At 34.4% G+C, this 21,821-nt stretch overlaps 1 protein-coding gene across 4 annotated transcripts in view; it reads left to right on the forward strand.

Annotated features, from left to right (window-relative positions):
- Nucleotides 1–21,821, forward strand: part of Dpyd (dihydropyrimidine dehydrogenase) — a 761,982-nt gene that overhangs the window by 7,067 nt on the left and 733,094 nt on the right. The window lies entirely within an intron of this gene.

The following is a 21,821-nucleotide window of genomic DNA, read 5'->3' on the forward strand; positions in this document are numbered from 1 at the left end:
CTGGGAAGGAATTCTGTCGGGGGAACTCTGGTGATGTCACCTCTCTGCTATGGCGGGCCCCAGGCTCCTTGCCGGAGTGTCCGAAGGGAGGGGTGGGACTGGTCTGTCTCTGGTTGGTTTCAGCTCCCGGTTCGCTATTGCATGAAGGCTTGGCGAGAGACCTCTTCCTAGAGTCCCTGCACCGCTCCTGCTGCGCTGCGCCTTGGAGGCTATCCGCCCTGACGCGGGGCCCCATGCAGGCAGCCAACAGTCGCCGAGTCGTGCGGGCAGCGGCTGGCGGGTCTGGACCTCTGCGCTGCGTGGCGGAGATTCACTCGTCTAGCGCAAACTGTCACCTCCAAAAATCCTGCTGATTCCCGGCCGGTCTCTCTTTAGTGGAATTTTGCTAGGAGTTTCTCAGCAGGTCGAATCTAAGCGTATCCATGCGTCTGTCTGACCCCGTTGTTGAGGAGGTACTGAAAGCGCTGTCTCCCCTCTCGCCGCCATGTTGGATCCCCAACATAATTTTTATAGAAGGCAGCAAAATGGAATCTTAGACCTGTCTATGACAGTTCTTGCTTTATAATTGTCTTATCTCACTTATCAAAAACTTATAATCTATATTTTTACTAATTTATAACCTATAGCTTACACTCTTATTGATTGTATTTATCATTTCACACCACAACAGTCCTCACCAGCAGCACTCTCTTTACCCTGAAGTCTTTTCTTCACCTGGCTTGTAGTATACTAGACTCATTGGTTTTCTTCTTACTTCATTGGCACCTCTTCTTGCTCCTTCTTGACTCTTTTATAATTCCTCATCTTACTCCTAACTATGGCTTAAATGTCAATTGATCTTTCTTCCCTTTCTTCTTTTGAAATACTAATTGGTGATCTTATTTTGTCTCTTAAAGTTTAATACCATCTTTAGACAAATGACTCCTTCATTTCTATCTTTAACTTGCATTTCCATCTCGGGATTTATAACCAAATGCCTGTTCAATACCTCCTCTTAGATGTGTAATAAGTATCTCAAACATTTAACATGTTGAAAATCCCAAATTATTATCTTGCCTCCAAAACCTATTTCTTGGAATTTTTCCTATCCATTCTTTCACTTAGATCAAAATGTTAAAGCCTTTGATTTTTTTTTATTTCTTTCACTATCCATAACTAAAGAACTAGTCAGCTGTGGCTTCTAATATATCCAGGATTTGACCTGTTCTCACCACCTCCACCAACACCAACATTTCTAAGCCACCACCACCATTTCTCACCTGGTTTTATTGCAGTAGCCTTTAAACGATCTTTGTATTTAACTACCTTTTGTAGTGGAGTACATTCTTCACCCAGATGAGGAATCCTTTTAAAAATTATATGCTTACAACCTTCCAGGATTTTCCAGCCAACTCAGGGTTTGCATAGCTTCCTTTGCACAATTTTCTTTGCACAATCTCAGCAAGGCCTTCTTTGGCTACACTATTTAAAACTCTAACCTGCCTTTTTATATAGCTCTTCTTAGACTTCTTTGCTTAATTTTTCTTCTCAGCATTAATTACTACTTTTTATTCACAGTTTGTTTATTGTGTTTTTCCACTAGAACATGAAGACTGGTAGGGCAAGCAATTTTTTTGTTTTATTCATTTGATATTCAATTCCTTAATTGTGTTCCCAGCTTCTCAACAGTGCCTGGTGCTTACTATGTGTCTGTTGAGCAAATTGATAGATGAATAAATGAATAGAGCTCTTTTTTTTACCTATTTTTATATATTACATATAAGGATCACATATTTTCTTACTTGATAGTGCTTTACATCTCCCAGAGACCTGTGTGTGTTGCATTTGATTTTAACCATGAGTCACTTGGATGACTCAGATTTGTTTTCTCATTTTACTGATGACAAAGACCAAGCTGGAAAATGCTAAATGATTTACTTCAACTCTAAAATTAATTAGTTAGTTGCAGGCAGATCTGGAATTCTGGTCATCTGGACTAGTATGTCCTTTTCACTGTATCACTTTTCCTTCTTAGAAAAGACTAATTAAGATTATGAGATTGTTAAGGAAGATGCATGTTATAATGGTTATTACATTTGCAACAAGTAATCTTACATCATTTCTGAAGATTGAGTTACATTTTTACCCATTTTCTGGATCTTTGAATGCAAAGCTTTAGTTACTTTTGTTTGCTTGATTTTTAAAGAAAATTTTGCTTTGTCTTTATTATGTTCTGCCTATTTGATTCAGGTAGTAACTGATTTATCACTCTGCATAGCAGGATCAGGGTTGTGAGTGGGTTTCTTTGAAGTCCTGGAGAAGATTTTCTTGAGGCCTGTACAGTTCTCTGTCTCTTCCTGCCTACTTTCCTTCTTTTTATTTCTTTGGTGCTTGAAAAATCCATATTTCAGGCACTATATTGAACACTATTCAAATATTACAGTGGTCTACAAAATTGGTAATAACAATTGTTTATTAAAATAGATGCATATTTGATTTTAATAAATAAATTATTGGCTTCTTAGCAGGTAACATCTTTTTGACCAGCAGAAGTGCCCCAAGAATAATAATTTTGAAATTCTTGCCCAGAAATTTCTTCATTTGGCAGTTTTCTACCATTCTAGTACTAATTGGAAATTCTGAATTCATTAGGGGATTTAAACTGGCAAATGTGTTTATACTGGTTAATGAAGCACGAAGCATTTACTTCCAGTATCTTTTAAGCAGGTGTTTCATAACTGCTGTTTATTTTTGCCATTTTTGAAAATGTTGAACCATCCTAATTACATAAATATTTTGCATTCATTTTCAATGAGCAATTTTTGAAGACCGGAAAACGTTATGAATTAGAAAAAGTTTCCTGGGTGAAATATAAAGGAAAGACAGCTAAATTCAGCAAATTAGACATATTTTTAATAATTTTGGCAAGTTTATTGTAAATATATGGCACACAGTGGGTACTCATGGTAAAAAAATAAAACATAGTGTATGTTAAAATTTTGCAATATATTGTTTTATTTCTAAATGCTTCCTATGAAGTATTTTATTTTATCTCAAACTCACAGGTGAGGGAACTGGGCTCAGGAAAGCTTAGGAAATCTGTCTAATTTTTCACAGACAAGTGGTGAAAGTATAGATTAAGTCCATGTGATAAAGCATGAAAGCTGTTTAAGGTGAATGCTTTAAATAATGAAATAAAAATAAATTGTTGGTCTTTTTCTTGAAGACAGTGAAAATAATTAAGTGAAGTATAGGTTTGGGTACATCTTTTTTTCTTGTGTGTATCACATTCTTGGTCACTAGTTTGTTTCTGCATTTGTCACCTGTTTTCCATGGCCTTGTGTTTTGCCATTTATTGCATTGGGATAAAGGTGAATCTCATATAGGCTTCACCAAGAAGTTCTCACATTCTTCTGGAGAAAACAGAAATATCAACAAATAATAATAGAGTTCTTTGAAAGGAAGAGTAATGTAGGAAATTTAATTACTAATGTGTCAGCCAAATTTGTCTTTGGCTGCATCAGTTTGGCTTTCAGGGTGGAAGATGATTAACAAGAAAGATGGGTAGTCAGCACTCTGAGACTGTTGTAGCAAGTTAGGAGACAAATAACAAAGACTAGGGGAGGTATGCATGTATCAGAGACAATAAGTAGCAATTTATTTTTTTAGGAGGTATAATAAGTATGACTTTGGACTTTACATTTGTATTTATTTGCTTATGGGGTAAGTTGAGGAAGAAATAATTTAGTTTTGGGTCTTTTGAGCTTTTTGTGCTTTTGGGTCATCCTGTTTGGCAAAAGTCATAACTCAGTGATGCAGCAGAGACACATTCAGAGTTTTGAAACATCAGGATATATGTGGATGATGAAATGCCTATGGGTAGAATTTCCAAGTATATAGAGTGGGAAGAGGGCAGAGGTCAAGACTTGGGGCCTAGGGCTGGGATTAGGGTTATAGCATCTGACACCAGACTCGGGTCTAAAATGTAAGGGGCTATGAAAAGACTCAGTAACAAAGAAAAATAATATTAAAAATAAATGAAAATTTAATGGGTCGATATGGACATAGTTCTGATGCAGCTCAACATGGCATTGAACCAAGCCTAGAAAGGGCAGTGGAGATGAGAATTTGGCTAAGATGTACCAGGAAAAGTCAGATGAGAATGACCAGAGCACAGTGGGAGAGTTCCCGCAAGAAAGAAAAGGTTAATATAGTTTTTCCTAACATATAATTTTCTGTATTTCTAATGCGGGTGTCTTTTAAAATATTTTAGTAGTAGGGATTGAACCCAAGGGCATTTTGCCACTGAACTACATCCCCGTCTTTTTAATTTTTAATTTTGTGACATGGTCTCACTAAGCTGCTTAGGGCCTTGATAAGTTACCAGTCCCGAGTTGCTGGAACTACAGGCATGTACCACAGTGCCTGGCTAATGCAGTTAATTTTTATGCTTTTAGAAACTGTCTTTAAGGTTTACCTTGTCTTGTGAGTCCATTTTTCCTTCTCAAGTTTACATGGCCAACATGGGATGAAGTCCACCCTCGATTCTTATACTTCTCGATTCCTATACTTTGCTCCTGTGTCCCGCGTGGGCTATGAATTTTGGGTTTCCCTTGCGTGAAATGTGCTGGCTGAGAAATACAGTGAAAAATCACATGATACAGAAATAAATTTGAAAAACGAGGTTGGGAGGGCTCCGAGACCTTAATGGTCCTGCTTCCACACTGGAAAGAGAGAGAGAGCATGAGCCTGTGTTTGGTTTATTTTTATATGGGGGGATAGACAAAAGCTTTTCCATAGACTATTCTTCACCAAATAAGGCAGGGGTGGGCTGTCCAGGCCCAATGGGTTACGCCCAAGTCTGGAGCTATGAAAAAGAAGACTTCCTAGCAGATGGAAGGCAGTGATCATGTGTGTTGCACAGAGTGGGAGGAGCCACAGTGCAATGCCAGATCAAAACCTTCTTGGTTCAAGGTCCAGATCAAGATGCTATCTATAATAGCTGAGGGGTGGTTCCCCCACAGTCCATATAGTTAATAAGGTTACTACTTAGTTTCATTCACTCTTCTTAGTGAGCCAGCTACATGGTTCTGTTAAATTTAATACAGAAAGGTCCTAAAATTGGTATCTCAACTCTACATTATGGATTCCTATGTTTAAACTCCAAAACTAAATGAACTTTTGGCCAGGTTCACAGAAAATAAAGCATTCATTATTCTAATATTTCCTATTCTTACACCATATTTTAAAAGAGTTTCTCAAGCTTGAGTTTGCTTTTTGTATTGTTGACAATAGTATTTTTCCAAAAATATATTCAGTGCCTGAGTTTCTGGAGGAAATAAAAAAAGACCCAAATGGTAGCGTGCTTGCCTGGCATGTGTGCGGCCCGGGTTCGATCCTCAGCACCACATACAAACAAAGATGTTATGTCTGCCGAAAACTAAAAAATAAATATTAAAATTCTCTCTCTCTCTCTCTCTCTTTAAAAAAAAAAAGACCCAAATAACCAATGTTCTTTGCAACTTAATACTTTCTTCAATAGGTAAAAATGCAGTCTTTTTGTAGAGATTACAACTATCTGATTAGAAACTCAGGCACGCACGTAATACAATCTCTTATATTTCCCACTAACTGAACTTAATTTCTATTTTGAGCAATCTCTGGGAATGAACACCTCATCTCTTGTCATTTATAGAGTTCTTTTTTCTCTGCTTCCCTTTCACCCCCACCCATCTGTCATTTCTCTGGGTTGATATTTGAGATCAAGGAGTTTTTGTGGCAAGTGTGATAGGTGTAATGGGACCAGTTAATTCTTCATGTTTTCTTTACGCTAATAACCATCGTAGGGGCATTGGAGTTGTTCTTCATTCCCATTTAGTAGAATCTTTTCTGGCCTCTACCTCTCTGTCACTTTGAAGGCACTTTGAGCATATGATGATCATTCTGATGTTCTGCTCAACACGGAACCTCAAGAAACTTCGTGGTTTAGTCATCTCCATCAGGGTTCAACTACTTAGTGAGTCACAGATTCTCCATTGTGTGATTTCTACACACCTGGCTTATTTGCTTCTGTGAACACATTAAGAAGCTGGCACTGATCTGTTTCTCCAGGATTCACCATTGTCTCTGGGTCCTTCTGTCACATTTGATCCTTTCTTGTCTCTCTATCCTTAAATATTTTTTCATGTCATATATTGTCTAGTTAGTACTGTATGATATATTCTAAGTGGGAAGATTAAAAGTGGAAAAATTGCTTTAAATCTCATTACATATTTCCTTCTGAATTCACTGTCAATCACCCACTGTCACATTTTCACTCTTTGAAACTTGACATGAAATTCTAAGCCCAGGAGAAATACCCCTTTTTGTAGTTGTATCCTTTATTTAGGAAAAGAAAACCCAATGATCTCATTGCCTAATAGAAGTAAATTTCTGAGAGGAATGAGAGGGATTATAGTAAAACTACCTCTAATCATTAAAGTCTGATTTTGAGTTTGAATTTTACAAGAATGATGATAATCTCCTGTCCTCCTTTGAGCAAGTTCTCTGATGGGGGCTGTTGTGGTATGGGGAGACAGCAGTGTAAGTTCCTATTTGGAGTAGGAGGTATTTATTATAGAAAGAATGATATCCTGGTAGGGAAGGCCTTGGGAACCCCATGTTGGGAAGCTCGGTCAGTCTTTGCATGACCCTGACATGCAGTGCCAATTTAAGTTTTGTGCCACAGGTATCTCTCCTCACTTTATTACTGACTCTAAAAATGACTGCAAACCAAAGAATTTTGGGGGTACCACACAGCCTGAGGACCCAGGAATGTGTCCATGAACATTTAATCTTGAGAAGCAACTAGGAACTCAGATGAGTTTGAGTGGCACTGGTGGCTGCAGAACTATATAGGCTGGCTGCTTGGGCCTCCCTTGCCATCACATTAACTTTCCGTTAACCTTACCACACGGTATGCATTAGTAAAGGTTTTGGAGCCATTGACCTGGAATGGTTTTACTGCTTACATTTAAAAATTTATTATTCCATTGCATTTTTTGAGACCATTGCAATTAATTTGAAAAATGAATATTTGTTTTGAATAAGTATATGTTAAGTGATCATTGATTGGCAGTGTCTTCCTTACCTTGAACAAATGATAGAAGTTACTACTTATAAATTTGATAATGAAGTTTTTTGTGTGTATTAGGATTGACATTTAAAGAAAATGCAAGTTTAAAATTTCAGCATAAGAAAAAAGTTACGTGTTACTATCTCCATAACCTGCCATCAGAATAAAAACAGGAATACCAAGTCTAAAACCTTGCCTGTAGTCATTTAGACCTATGTAGAACTTGCCATTTTGAAGTTGAGGTGTGGTCTTCACTGTATAAATTCTGAAACATAAATAGTATTTTTTTCAAATAGGAGTAAACCTCATCTGTGAGTACACTTTTGGTAGAAGTTTTAAAGTCTACTGATTTCAAAAGGGTAACATTAAGTAATCTCAGTTATGCCTCTTTTGAAAATTTCATGTACTGCCATAGTTTCAGTGACCATCCTGTACCTGTGGACAGCTAAACTAGTATCTCCCTCTAAGATGCTGTTTTTGTCAAGATTCTTATTAAGATAGTTCCACCTAGATGTTGTTTTGGTCTCTTCAGTATCACTATGTCTGAAGCTGAATTATTCAAGCCTACTCCTACCTGTCTTTGCCTCTGTTGTGTTGGTAGTTCACTAATTACATTGTCACTTAGGCAAGAAACATTGGGAATATTCTTGACCCTAAAATTATCAACAGTGCTATATTTTATCTAATATAGTGAAAAAGAAGACTGAAATATAAAATTGTGAGATACATGCATTTCCTATATGTATGTCATTTGATTTTTTTGCATGGACACAAGTTAGTATAGTATTATGGAACTTGTCATATTTATCACATCAATTCTAGGACACACATTTTATTCCAGTCAAACATTTCTAGTATTAAGAATTAAGATTCATTTTACAGTTGATGTGATAGGAAAGCATTTTAGTTTAATTCAAAACACTTTTTTTTTTTTTTTGCTGTTTTTGGGGTAGTATATAAAAATGATGTTTCTTACAATCTGTGTCGGTTTTGGCTCTAAAAATAAAGCATATATCAAGAGAGTGCAGAAAATATTTTGATTAAAGCAAATATTTGTCAATTGTTGTTGATGTTATAGGTAGATGTGAGTGTGTGTCATAGAACTAGAAATACTGAAAAGGCAATCTATTAAAAACAAAAGGACATCTGTGAACAATGATCATACTAATTACAAATTACAGTTCAATTTAGACAGAATAATTTCCTCTTCCTACTTCCAAAATAAATAAGGAATTTTTCTGAGAGTCTGAATAGCATTATTTTTAAGATTCCTTAGATATTTTATAGTCCTTTCTCTGAATTAATTTAACTAAAAAATGATAAACATTTGAATACACAGATCTGTTTGCTTGTGTCATTTTGATTTGAGACAAACCCTACATGTACTGAGTTCTGCTAGTAAATTATATAAGCATAAGTGGCATAAATGTTCATGATCTATAAATACTTATATTTCTCCTTTTTAATGAATTTATGACATATTTATACACAATGTGTAGTTGGTATGTCTGATAAAAAATGCCTCATTTAGATTTTTCTTGTTTTTTTTCCATCTCTACTCTAAGAAATAAATACAGTTTACTTATTTTTTTCTGATGTTTTAAGATTTAGGAACTACTTGTGAGGCAGGATCCTGCTGTGTGACACAATGCCATACTCTGAAAATGGCCATAGTGAAGATGGTGAAGACCATGAAGGTGACACCCTGAGCTCACCTCTTTACAATGATAATTAAACCTACTGACCAAAAACTCTGAGGAGCAAATTCTACCTCATGCATTTACTACTACTACTACTATTACTACTACTACTTCTTCTTCTTTTTTAATTACTTCACAGAACAATTGTCATCTAATGTACAGTTTCACATTTTACTTATATGTTTAGTTTCTTCCTATTAGAATGCAAGTTCTGTGAGACCTATTTTGTTTACAGCTATATCTTCAATACTTGGATCAGTGCTAGGCATATCTTAAGGACTCAGTAAATAATAACTGATTGAATGGAATAGATATTAAATTTTTGGTGTATGCCAGACACTGTTTTTGGTGATAAGACTACAACTATATTCTTAAGAAGTTACATTCTGGTGAATGAGAATTATTATTGTTATTTTACTAATTATGATTATTATTGCTATTTATTAATGGGGAATATTGTATAAAGCTTTAGAGAAGAGAAATTAATTATCTAGTGCCAAATATAGTTGATAGAGCTAGTACTACTAGCTCTACAAATAGTTTACACATATATAAAAATTTATCTTGATTTCCTTTTGAAAATTTTTTTTGTGTGTAGTCAGTCTTATTGACTAACATCCACCTAGACTCTTTTAAGAATAAAGAAGTATTCCCTGAAGCAGCAATTAAAATAAGTCATTGATTGGTTTCTATTGTCAATATATGAAGTTTGAACTCTGAAGAGCATCTCTTGAATATTTTGCAGCATTAACTCAATTGCTCGAAAGAAGTTGTTTCTCTAGCAATGAACTCAGAAATTAATTTATTGCATCATGCTTTCTGATATTCTTGTGACACCACTACAGATAAATTATTCTACTTTTTAAAAAAGTGGACACACTATAAGAATTGATTTGAATCTGAATTGTAAAAACAATTAATTACCAAATACCTAATACTTAATATGTACCAGCCATTGTGATAAATGGTAAAGGAGAAAGACTGATGTTGCCCTGACAACTTACAGTTACTCACACAGGCATTAAAGTGGAGTTCATAATCAGGTCTTATCAGTCCAGCTGAAGTATATAACCTCATCTCAGGATTCAAGAGTGGCCTCCTCAAGGAAGCAGAATTTAAGTTCAAAATAAAGATAAAGTGCTGGGCCCGGTGGTGCATGCCTCCCAAGCTGAGGCAGGAGGATCAAAAGTTCAAAGCCAGCCTCAGCAACTTTAATTGAGGCTCTTAAAAAAAGATGAAGAAAGGAAGAGGAGAAAACATGTATTTCCACCAGAGTGGAAAATATTTACTGGGAAGACCTATAAGGGAGTATATTGAACAAAAAGGCATGAAATGATTCTAGTGCCATGTGGCTGACTTTGCAGAGTCTGAGGGAGGCCAGCAGGGAGTAGTAAGCTCACATACATATTTACATACACACACACACATACACACATACACACATGCAGAGATGGAGAGAGGGAGAGAGAGATAGAGAAAGAAAGAGAGAGAGAGAGAACCGCTAGTTTTTTTGAGCACTGCCTCATAGGCATAAATGAATTATTTTCTTGTGATACTTTGCTATCCTTCTGCCTTCTCCATAAAGCCTCAGTGTGATGCCCTGATCTTGGCCATTTGTCATCATGGGCTGGAATTCTGTATTGTTTCAGGGAATTCTGCTGTGGTTGAGCCTGTCTTACTAAAGGGCTACTAAATGCTAACCTGAAATGTGCTTCTCTTGGATGAAATATTTACTCTCAATGTCTACCTGGAGATTTCTCTTGGGAGAAGAAGTTGTGCGTATAGACTGTGTGACATTCAAGAATATTGAGATGGAATCCAAAAGATCTGGGACCAAATTGATTTGATTTGTTTACACAGAAATTCTTTGCATAATCACAAATATTAAACTGGAATTGTATGATGTATTGTAGGTCAATAAGTACTATATAATAAAGCAGATGTGTGTTAAGACTATGTCTACAAAAACAGAATATGTATATTTTAAAAGATATTAATGAAGCATATTACTGTATTTGCAAATAAGAAATATCTTGGCATATGGGAAAATAGAGTGCTCTGAACAAAAGAAATCAGCTAAATTGTCTGTAGAGCCTAATGGTATATTTTACCTTTGCAAAACATTTATTTGGTGCTCATAGCAAATAAATATGCGAGTTTTGCTGTTTTCCAGAATGGACATACAATGGCAGCTGTCTTTCTAATCGGTCTCCTATTCAGACACTAATCGGTGGAACCCATGTAGGAAGCTAGACGCCTGAATAGGTAGACAATGGAGCAGCGTTTTTAATCACAGTCCTATTCAAGCACTAATCGGAGTGATGATTAAGGGACATTAGAGGGAGCACTTTGACATCTGATCCTTTGAACTGACGTCTGTGCAGGCTGCACTACACAGAGCTTACTTGGCCAGACTGATTTCCTTAAATAAAGTGCCCGTGATTTCCAATGTAGGAAATATTACATTAGAGCCTATTGAAATGATTAGGAATTGAGACTCTTTTCTTTTAGAAGGGATGCAGTGTATGCTGTGTATGCACTAAACTCTTGTTGCATGCACTACTCTAAATTCAGGGACCATAGAGAAATAGTATGAAAAAGACTTTCTGCAGTCATGTACTTACAACTGAATATGAACTCTGCTATCCTCACTCTCCATTATTGAAGTTTATGAATTTTGAAATACTTGGGTTTTTAATATAACCTAATCACAATCTGTACATCTTAACTACATTGCATACATACTTTTGTTTCCTTTAAACCAGTGTATTTTTAGTGCTATCTTGAGTGCTTTAATAATAATAAAAACATGTTTATACCCTATTTGCATAGTTAAGCTTTAATTTAATAGTCTTTAGTCAGAGTGGAATCTCTTTTCTCTCAGAATTTCTCATATCCATTTAGGTTTCCTAATTTGTTTCCCAGAACATTCATGTAATCCTAAAAATGTTACAGTCTATTCAACATTTGCAGTTTGGAACAATGCTTAAAATTTCAACATTAATATTTGAAGATATAGTTTCATCCAAATATCAATAACTATATACATATTATGTTATATGACTAGGGTGAAAAACTGATGAGAGATTAACATAAAAAAGGCATATGAAGTTTATATGCTGTTAATATTTCAATTTGTGTGCACAGAAGCCTTCATAGTAAAGTAATGAAGACCTAAAGAAGTGGTTAGAATCAGAGGCTTGTATACTATTTTAACAAAAGCTAATAAATCGTAAGGAATTATAATACAAACAAAAAGGGGTAATAAACAGACGATAAATATATGGGATGATGATGGAAAGTAAGGTTGGTTTGTGCAGATCTAGCTTGGTACTAACTTTCCATTTCTAGTGATAATGGTTGTTTTCTTAGTTTTGGAGAGAAGAGAGGAACACTTTCACAAATGGAAATTTATATACTTCTATGCAGATTGTGGGAGGGAAAAGACCAATTTTTGCATTTGCTGCTTCATAACTCTCTTTAGCTCAAAATGTTGCTAGATGGGGTTTCCAAGAAATCAGATCTGGCCACTTGCCCCAAAACCAAATAGAAATATTAATGGTGAAAAATAGGACAGGAACTTTAATCAATATGGCTGTATTGGGAAGGCAAGTGATCTCAGTTCTGGTTTTGTAAGGTGGCTCTGGAGAAGTCTTTACCACTTGAGTGGGAAATCGTCATTTTCTTCTCAGGGTGTTTATCTGTCCAAATTGTGATCCTGGGAGCCAGCAGTTTGCTTCCCATGAGACTTGATCCTGATTAGCGAGAGAGCAGTCTCATCATGGGCAATCTGCCTATAAGACTGTTATTCCTGGAGGGTTTAGGGTAATGACTGAAGACTTCTAGGTGCCACTCCAAAGGTTCTGGAACAGAACATGGTAAAAGCTGGCAGTTGAATGTTCCTGAAAATCTTGAAAATACCTTAGTTTACACTTATCTCCATGTTGTCAGCCTTGAAGGTGTGGATTACCTGCTGTGGATGAGCACCCCTTAAATGACTAACATGCCTGTGTGCAGAGTTGAGCAGGAATAGAACCCAAAGTTTAGGTTAATAAAAGAGAGATAGGACAAAGAGATGCCAAGCTTTTATCCTTTTTTTTTAGTTAACCTCGGGCATCACTTGAATTCTCTCTCTCTCTCTGTATTTCTTGTACTGGGGATTTACTACTGAGCTACATATATCCTTACATTATCCGTTTTTAGTTTTTTTTTTTTTTTTTTTAGTTATAATCAGACACAATATCTTTATTTTATTTATTTATTTTTATGTGGTGCTGAGGATTGAACACAGTGCCTCGGATATGCTAGGCAAGTGCTCTACCACTGAGCCACAACCTCAGCCCCATTTTTAGTTTTATTTATTTTTATTTTGAGTCAGAATCTTGCTAAGTTGCTTAGGCCCTCACCAAGTTGCCCAGACTGACCTCAAACTTGTGATTTTCTTGCCTCAGACTTCCTAGAATTATAGGCATGTTTCACCATGCCTGGTGACTATACCCGTTTAAACAACGAAATTAAACAAAGCTTCTTTAATTTTTATGATTCAATGAGTTTTGTACTAGTGTTATCCTTGTTTAAAAAAAAAAAAAAACTGGCAGAGAATTAGAATGATTAAATTCTTTGTTCAAGTCATGCAGCTATTAAGTGAAGTATTAACACCGGGAGGGGAAGTTAGATATCTTCATGTCTTAGCACAATTCAGAGTGTATAAACATGTATTTTCACTTTTGCAAGAAGAAATTAAATGTTTGAGATTCTTTTTTTTTTTTTTACCTTAAACTGAAACAAGGCAGAAACAGTTGCTAGGTTTACCCATTTGTTTTTATAGTTGATGTTTTCATTACCAAGATACAATCAAATGTTACTGGGCTTTCCCCAAATTCAAAAGAATTTATTTTTACTTTTCCAGAGAAACTTAATTCTCAATAATGTCAGGTTGACATGTCTGATGGAAAAATTATTGCTAAGAATTAATTTAAAAGAAATAAATTATTAGTTAAAATGTAAAAAAATAAGAAAAGCATGTTTTAATTGTGTAAGTCAAAAGATTCTGTAATGCTGAAAACAGTGTTGACATGCTGAAAATAGTATGGTTGGCAGAAGGTTTTTTTTTTTTTTTAATTGAAGTTTTTATGGTATTTCAGTGTTTCATGGTCATATTCCCATTAGGTCTCCCATTCTGTGTTTTAGCACAGTTCTGACCTCAGAAAGGTACTTAGAATATCTGCTGTAAGGAACCCTTTGAAAAGTATCAGAAATGTAATATCAAGATAGTAATTCTACCTTGCATTTATAGAATGCCTTCCTCCAACAGCCTCAAAACATTTGACATTCACCTTCTCACCTTGGTGAAGTAGGGTAGGCATTATTGTTCTATTATGCCATTCAGGAAGAAATGCATAGAAAGCTTTAGTCTTTTTTTTTTTTTTTTACCTAAACTTTTGTTTGTTTCTTTTGTTTCATTTTGCTTTTGTAAATAGCCAAATAGGAAATTTTATCTATTTAATTTTTCTAGCCAAAAATATTGAATCATTGATTTCTCATTTTCTCTCATACATCAAATAAAATCTGTTAATAATTAGTGTGCCCTTCAAAATATACACAGGATAAGACAAGTTCTCACCTTCTTTGCTTCAAGGGAGGTTCATTTCCATGGTGATCAGGCCACTTCTCTTAGGATGAAGTGTACAACCTTCAGGACCATATATAGGCTCACCAACTATCACCTTTGTTTGGGCATTTTGTTCAGCTCAAGCAAGAGTATAAATAAGGGCCCACAAGTCATATGTCTAAGTATTAAAAACTTTATAAAACAAAAGTATTAAGTAATATTCTATCATCCTACTTTAATAAATATATTTTATAATGACAGAATTGAAAAATATGGTCTTTTTACAGGTCTAAATTATCAATGGACTCTTGATGCTTAGATGAATAGTAAACATGTTAATAAATTATTGCATATTTATATTAAGGGATTTATTTGTTATTGCCTTCATTTCAGTAGAGTCACAAATTAGTTTGTGGTAATTGAGGTTGACATGTAATTCTTCATTTTTCCTTTTGTTCTGGTAACAAAAATCTATTCAGGGATGAAAATATAATTTATTTTAATGGAAAAAAATTGTATTTTCTTTGAAAATGTAAATGAAGCAAATTTTTTAAAAATTACAAATTATTTTCATTAATTTAAAATTAATTTTATCTAAAATAAATCAAAATGTTAAAATAAAATTATGTAATTAAATAGAAAAATGATTTATGATTAATATCTAAACGTTAAATAATTTTTAACTAAAAAATTCAAATGATATAAAGTCAGTGTATAGAAGAGATATTTATATTTCTATGTTCATTGTAGCGTTATTCACAATAGACAAGATATAGAATCAACCTAATTATTCATCAGTGAATGAGTGGGTAAAGAAGTGTGTGTGCGTGTGTGTGCATGTGTGTGTGTGTGTGTGTGGTGGTCATGCCAACTAGGGTGACCTGGCCTGTCCTGGGGGCTTCTTGAGGGCAGCAGTACCTGTAATCCCATCAGCTCTGGAGTTTGAGGCAGAAGATTATGAGTTCAAGGTTAGCCTCAGCAACTTATTGAGGCCCTAAGCAACCCAGGAGACTCTTGTCTGAAAATAAAATTCAAATAAGTGCAGAGAATGTGCCTCAGAAGTTAAGAGCCTCTGGTTCAATCCCCAATACAAAAAAACAAAACAAAACAAAACAAAACAAAAAAACCAAAAAGAATGTTTAACCCTTAGTGGACTCAGTCAAGAAGTTTGTAGGAGAATTCCTCACTTTTACCATCTGACCATTTGTTCAAAATGATTCTTAAGTTCTATAAGTAAAATGATATAATGTAGTCATCTTCTGAACTTTTGACAAAGAATACTGTTTTAGGTTACAAGAAGAAAGATAACAGATAATTTATAACATAGGACTTTAAATGAGAAATTTTAATTTAATTTGGAACTGCTTTGTATGAAAGCTGTTAAGAAGATAAGAAGAGCCTATTATATATATATTTTCATTCCATGGTTCCCAAATGAAATCATTAATAATGTTTCTTATCCTAATTCACTACAGACCTGGACATTTTATAAAATTGTGGGATTCTTAGGAGAATACTTTATAATATGATTTACAGGTTAAAATTTCACAAACATTGATCTAGCTAATGAAAGTACACTGATTTTACTGTAATGATTTGCAGTTCACCCAGTATTACAAATCATGAAAACCTCTCATGTAGTGCCTCTCAAACTTTTTAATTTCTTTTCTCTCTCTCTTTTTTTTGGAACATCATGACACATACAGACTTTGACAGTATTTGCCTGCCACACTGATATACAAGGGAGCATTTGGTGGTATCTTTATGGGGCCTCCTGCAATGAGTTAATTATATTTTTTATGTTATATAAGGATAATTGATATCAACAAGAAGATGGAAGTGAATATTTACATATTCATGTAATTATAAGTCAACACAGATGCAAATTTATCAATAATTGACTGAAATACAGAAAGTATCACATACAGAAGACAATAGGTAGCTAGGGATTTATTACAAAAAACTTTACACTGTGATATATTTCAAATGATTAAGATCAAAACCTTATCAGAAGAACCTATCCAAATAATATTCCAGTATATTTGTAAGTGTGATAAATTTTGAGTGACTCTAAAAAGTTTCAGTGATTTGTGTCAGTATAACAAATGTATCACTTTATATCCTTCAATATCTACTGTCCCACCCTACCCATTTTCAGAAGGTCAACTGGGAAGCTCCATTTTTGAAACTGTACTGAAGGTCACAACATGAATGATTACTATACTTGAGCTTGTGGTATCTCCTGACTGACCCAAAAGTTTTTCACTTCAAAGGCTATGGCAATGTGTTAGGAGAGTAAATGGAAAATAAAGATTTATTTTAGATGTACTTTTGAAAATACTTTTTGAGGATTTGTTCCAGTCTCAAGTAAGGAAGTTTTCTGTGGGTGGTCATGTCACTGCAAGATTTCCCATCTCTTATAATATCCCAGAAAACTTCCAATATAGTACTTTCTTTCTGAATCATAGATAATTTGAGATACTTTAGGGTAAGAATTTAATCTCTGTTGTCTTTACTTCATGTATGTCTGTATAGCCACTGAACATCTCAGAAGTTTAGTAAATAATTTAAAAAAATAGAGATAGTGTGGTATATACCAATTTAAAATGAGTGTGAGCGTTGATATTTTCAATAATTTTAGGCACTTGTTTGCATTATACTTATTATTTATAAACCTTTAGGTTTTACTTAGAGGCATTTATGGAATGTTCTGACTTGAATAGTTATTCTCAAATTTAGTCTTCTTGATTTGCTGGTGTACAATTCTTGAGATTACATATTTTACATATGTAGTTGGCACTTAGTTGTAAAAGAAACATTAAAAGTGTCAATTAAAAAATTATAATATTGTTAAAAGTAAAGCTCATTTTAAAAGTGAAAGCAAAGTACTTACATTTTATGTAGTATAGGTGAAATTTCTGAATAACTTTTGCAAACTTTTTAACAAATAATATTGATTTGGTGCTCATTTGAAATAATTTACTATTACATAACATTTACTCTTCCTTAAAATACATATTTACTACTTTATTGTGGGAAGAATGGATCTATGTAGACAGCTACAAGATGACTTAAAGGAACAGAAAAAATGGAATAAGAAAATAGTAGTAATAAAAATTCTATGGTAATTTTTCATTACATAAATGAATAAATATGCAATAATTAATAAATCATGCATTTTAGGTGTCAATACTTCATATTATTTGAAATGAATAATTTTGAGTATTATCATAAATATTTATATACCTTCACAGATATTGTCTTAGAAGAACCAAAAGCATAGAATATATGAAAACTTGAAAACAACTGTGGTGAGAGAACTTAAATGCACTTCCTGTGGTTCAGTGAACAACCTTGCTCTGCTTTTTAGAGCTGTTTATTTTTCTTTTCCTTTCAAATCCAAATAATAGGCATGCAAGTCTCCCACCAGCCAATTAGTGTTGGTAAGTTACCTTGCAGTGTTTGATTATTCAAGTTCCTGTTTTGTTTTTTTTAAATGTCCAAAAGCCTATGAAATAAGTGGACATGCACTGTGCAGTTCCCATCTCTTCCCTCTGTCTCTGCAGCAGTCTTTCCTCCTCCATAAACACACACAGCTTAGGTTTACTACTACAAAAAATCAGTTCCTGTGTTACAACTTGAGGCACTCACAGATGGAACCAGCTAAATTTACTCTTACCATCATCCAGGGTTGGGCCTCAAAACCCCTCTCTATTCTCTAGAAATGCCAACCTCTCATTTCCCGCCCTCTTTCAAGCACAACATTCTGGTTTCCACCTCCTCTGTTCCCAGAAAGTTCGATTAGGAAGACTATAAAGGCCACTGTGTAGCTAGATCCAGTGAGTGTACTTGCAAGTGTTTTCTTACTAGAACTCTGTAGACAATTTTGCACGGTAGGTGCCTTTCTTCCTGAAGTGTTCTTTCTTTTCAGAATGTCTTTTCCAGTCACCATCCTCAGTGTTCACTAAGTCTCTCTGTCCATCTTACCCTCATTCTTAACAGCACCATTCATAATAGTAAACTGCGGAGCCAACCTAGATGCCCTTCAGTGGATGAATGGATAAAAAGAAATGTGGCATATATACACAATGGAATTTTACTCAGCAATAAAAGAGAATAAAATCACTGCATTTGCAGGTAAAAGGATGGCGCTGGAGAAGATAATGCTAAGTGAAGTTAGCCAATCCAAAAAAAAAAAAAAAAGAACAGATGCCAAATGTTTTCTCTGATATAAGGAGACTGACACATAGTGGGGTAGGGAGGAGGAGCATGGGAGGAATAAATGAATTCTAGATAGGGCAGAGAGGTGGGAGAGGAATGGAGGGGGCAGGGGATTAGCAAGGATAGTGGAATGTAATAGACATCATCATCTAAAGTACATATGAAGACAGGAATTGGTGTCAACATGCTTTGTGTACAACCAGAGATGTGAAAAATTGTGCTGTATACATGTAGTAGGAATTGTAATGCATTCTGCTGTCATTTATTTATTTATTTATTTATTTTTAATCAATAAAAATGAAAAAAAGTTTTTGTCTGAGGAGTCTCAAATCTTTTTACTGTCGATTGATCTACTGATTTTTGGATCTATATATTTTGTATTTCTTCACTATGATACACCACACAGGCATTAATTGCAAAATAAAAAGTTTTTTTTTTAAACTTTAATAGATTCCATTGCTCAGAGAATAGCATCATCTAAGCAGTCTTTTATTTGATTCAGACCAGAAAACAGTCCTTCATCACTTAAATACATTCACTAAATTCAATCGTGTTCTTTAATCTCAGGTAAAATTTCCTCCCTTCTGGAGAGCCTTTTCTGATCATTTCCTTGCCCTCCCTCTGCCCTGCTCTCAGGTCCTTGAACTTACTCTAATAAAACCCACCCTTCTCTTCTGTTTTTCTTTTCTTCTTTCTGAATTCAGTCAACTTTGTTGACTTATCAAGTGCCTGGCACTGTTATCAGCTTTGGGAATACAACAAAGCAGATATAAAAAGACTTTACTTTTTAGAGCTCTCATTCTAATCAGGGACAGACAAGAAAAACATATAACTAAATAAATGATATTATACTGTTTGAAAAATTACTTATGTTGCATTGTTTCCTTTCTTTGTTTCCAAGGATACCGTATATTCTTTTACCTACTTAGTGCCTGACACTGTATCATGTGCTTAAAATCTGGAGCTTGGTGCTCTTGCCAATTTAGCTTATTTTTATTCTCATACTCCATGGTTTTATATAAATTAACTTTAGTTCTGCCTTCATGTTTTGGTAGGGCCTTGAAGAGATGCTCCTTCCAAACAGATATAGATGACTCCAGTTTGAAAGTTCAGTTTTTTAATTGAAGGCTCTCCAGAATCTTAATATTACATATAATTATGTGTAACATTATATCTTAATGTCGATAGGTTATAGACTTTTAGAAGAGATGGCAGTAAGTTATGTAAGAGATCTTTTAACAGATTCCTGAGCAGCATATATTGATCTATTCCATTAATTTTAATGACTATTCTATAACATACATATGTAATTGTATATTTAATAATCCTTTTTAAGGACATTTAATTATTCCCAGACTACGTCATTGCAAGCCATGTGCAGTGAACTTACTAATATATACCTTGTTATATGCGTATCTTCATGCTCTGGGGGGCAGTTTTCCAGACATGAACTTGCTGGTTCCACCAATGTATGCTGACAGATTATCCTCCAGGAAGGCATTACCAATTTATACTCCCCTAAGATATGTGGACAACTATTTCCTGTCCCCTTCCCAGATGCTTCCCATGCATATATAAATGTGTATGTGTTTTTGTCTCATCATTTGATTATCCTATGGCATTTCCTTATAACAGGAGGAGGAATTTGTCCCTGGATCTATAGCCTAGGTCTTGTCTGCCTACTGGATGTCTTCACAACATCCCGTATCACATGCTGTCCTAATTACTGATGCCATTGTTACTGTTTCACTTATTTACTATCATTTCTTGCTTTTAACTTTTAGAGTGATATCTGTTTTTGAGATCATAAAATAACAATAATTACAGTATGGACAGGTCTTGGGTATAAAAATTTTCTCATTCATTTTCTGAAAATTTTGTTATTATTATAGTTTTACCTAATAGTTATTCAAAAGATTGGTGCAGTGCTTTTGTCCAAATGAGCATATTTTCCCTGTCCTTATGTTTGTTATCTTTTTCTGATTATGTTTCATGGTGCTGCTATGAGATACTATGTGGAATAGTTGTTTTATTGAATTGACTATAATATATCATTTAAAAATTGGTATAACATTGGGTTATTAATTTCAATGGCCTAAGAACAATTAAATGTAAAGTACCTCTCCTAATTGCGGGATATCATGTTTGACATATATACATTAATTTGATCTCATTAGTTATATTGCTTAAACAATCCTATCAGGTCTCTGTTTAAACAAATCTGATCATATGGTGTGCACAATCTAGTTACAGAAAATAAACAACAAAGAAATAAACAGATTTATTTCTGTTTATTTGATAGTATGTGCGGTATATTTACATACTGTTGATATAAAGTTGGGAGAATTAGGAAATAGTGATAAGGAACTCAGGTTGGGTGTTCTCTGAGGAGGTAGCATTTAAATTCAGTTGCTGTTTCTTTTATCCTAAGTTTAAACTTTCAATTTAAACTTTGTGCATTGTATTTTACTTTGTCTTAGAGTATATTATAGTGACTGTTTTGTTTGCTTTTTAAAATATATTTTTGTCCATGATTTTATCTTTAATTCTGTTTTTCAGTTTGTTTTTTGTACCAGGGATTGGACCCATAGCTCTTCAACCACCGAGCCACATACCCAGCCCATTTTATATTTTTATTTTGAGATAGAGTCTTGCTCTCTCATTAAGTTGCTTAAGGCCTCACTAAGTTGCTGAGGCTGGCTTTGAATTGTGATCCTTCTGTCTCAGCTTCCTGAACTGCTGGGATTACAGGTATTTGCCACCATGCCTGGCTCAATTTCTCAGTTTATATCTGACTTATTTCTCCTAAGAAGTTTATGTTTGGATTTAAATATATTTAGTGTGAACAACTTTGTCTTTTATTAATGAATACAAATCATTGAACTTATTATCATAAATGATAGTGCTTTATCAATTATTGAATACATTTTATGCATTTGTTTTTCAATATTGTCATTTTTTATCTTTTAGTATATGTAAGTGGCTACATTTTTATATATCTCTTGTAAGGATAGATATACTTGTAGGAATTATGATCTACCCATGCCCATTCTTTATTAACTTTGTATTTATTATTTCAGTTTTGAATTCAGTTTCTGGCTTGCTTTGGTATGGGTGACCATTGTACATAGAGAATGTCAGTGTATATTTTGTTTTTAACTGAAAGGTCTCTTTTATTCAGGTGCCTCTTTGTTAC

The sequence above is a fragment of the Marmota marmota genome, unplaced genomic scaffold (genome assembly GCF_001458135.2).
Source record: "Marmota marmota marmota unplaced genomic scaffold, marMar, whole genome shotgun sequence".
In the NCBI taxonomy this organism is placed as follows: domain Eukaryota; kingdom Metazoa; phylum Chordata; class Mammalia; order Rodentia; family Sciuridae; genus Marmota; species Marmota marmota.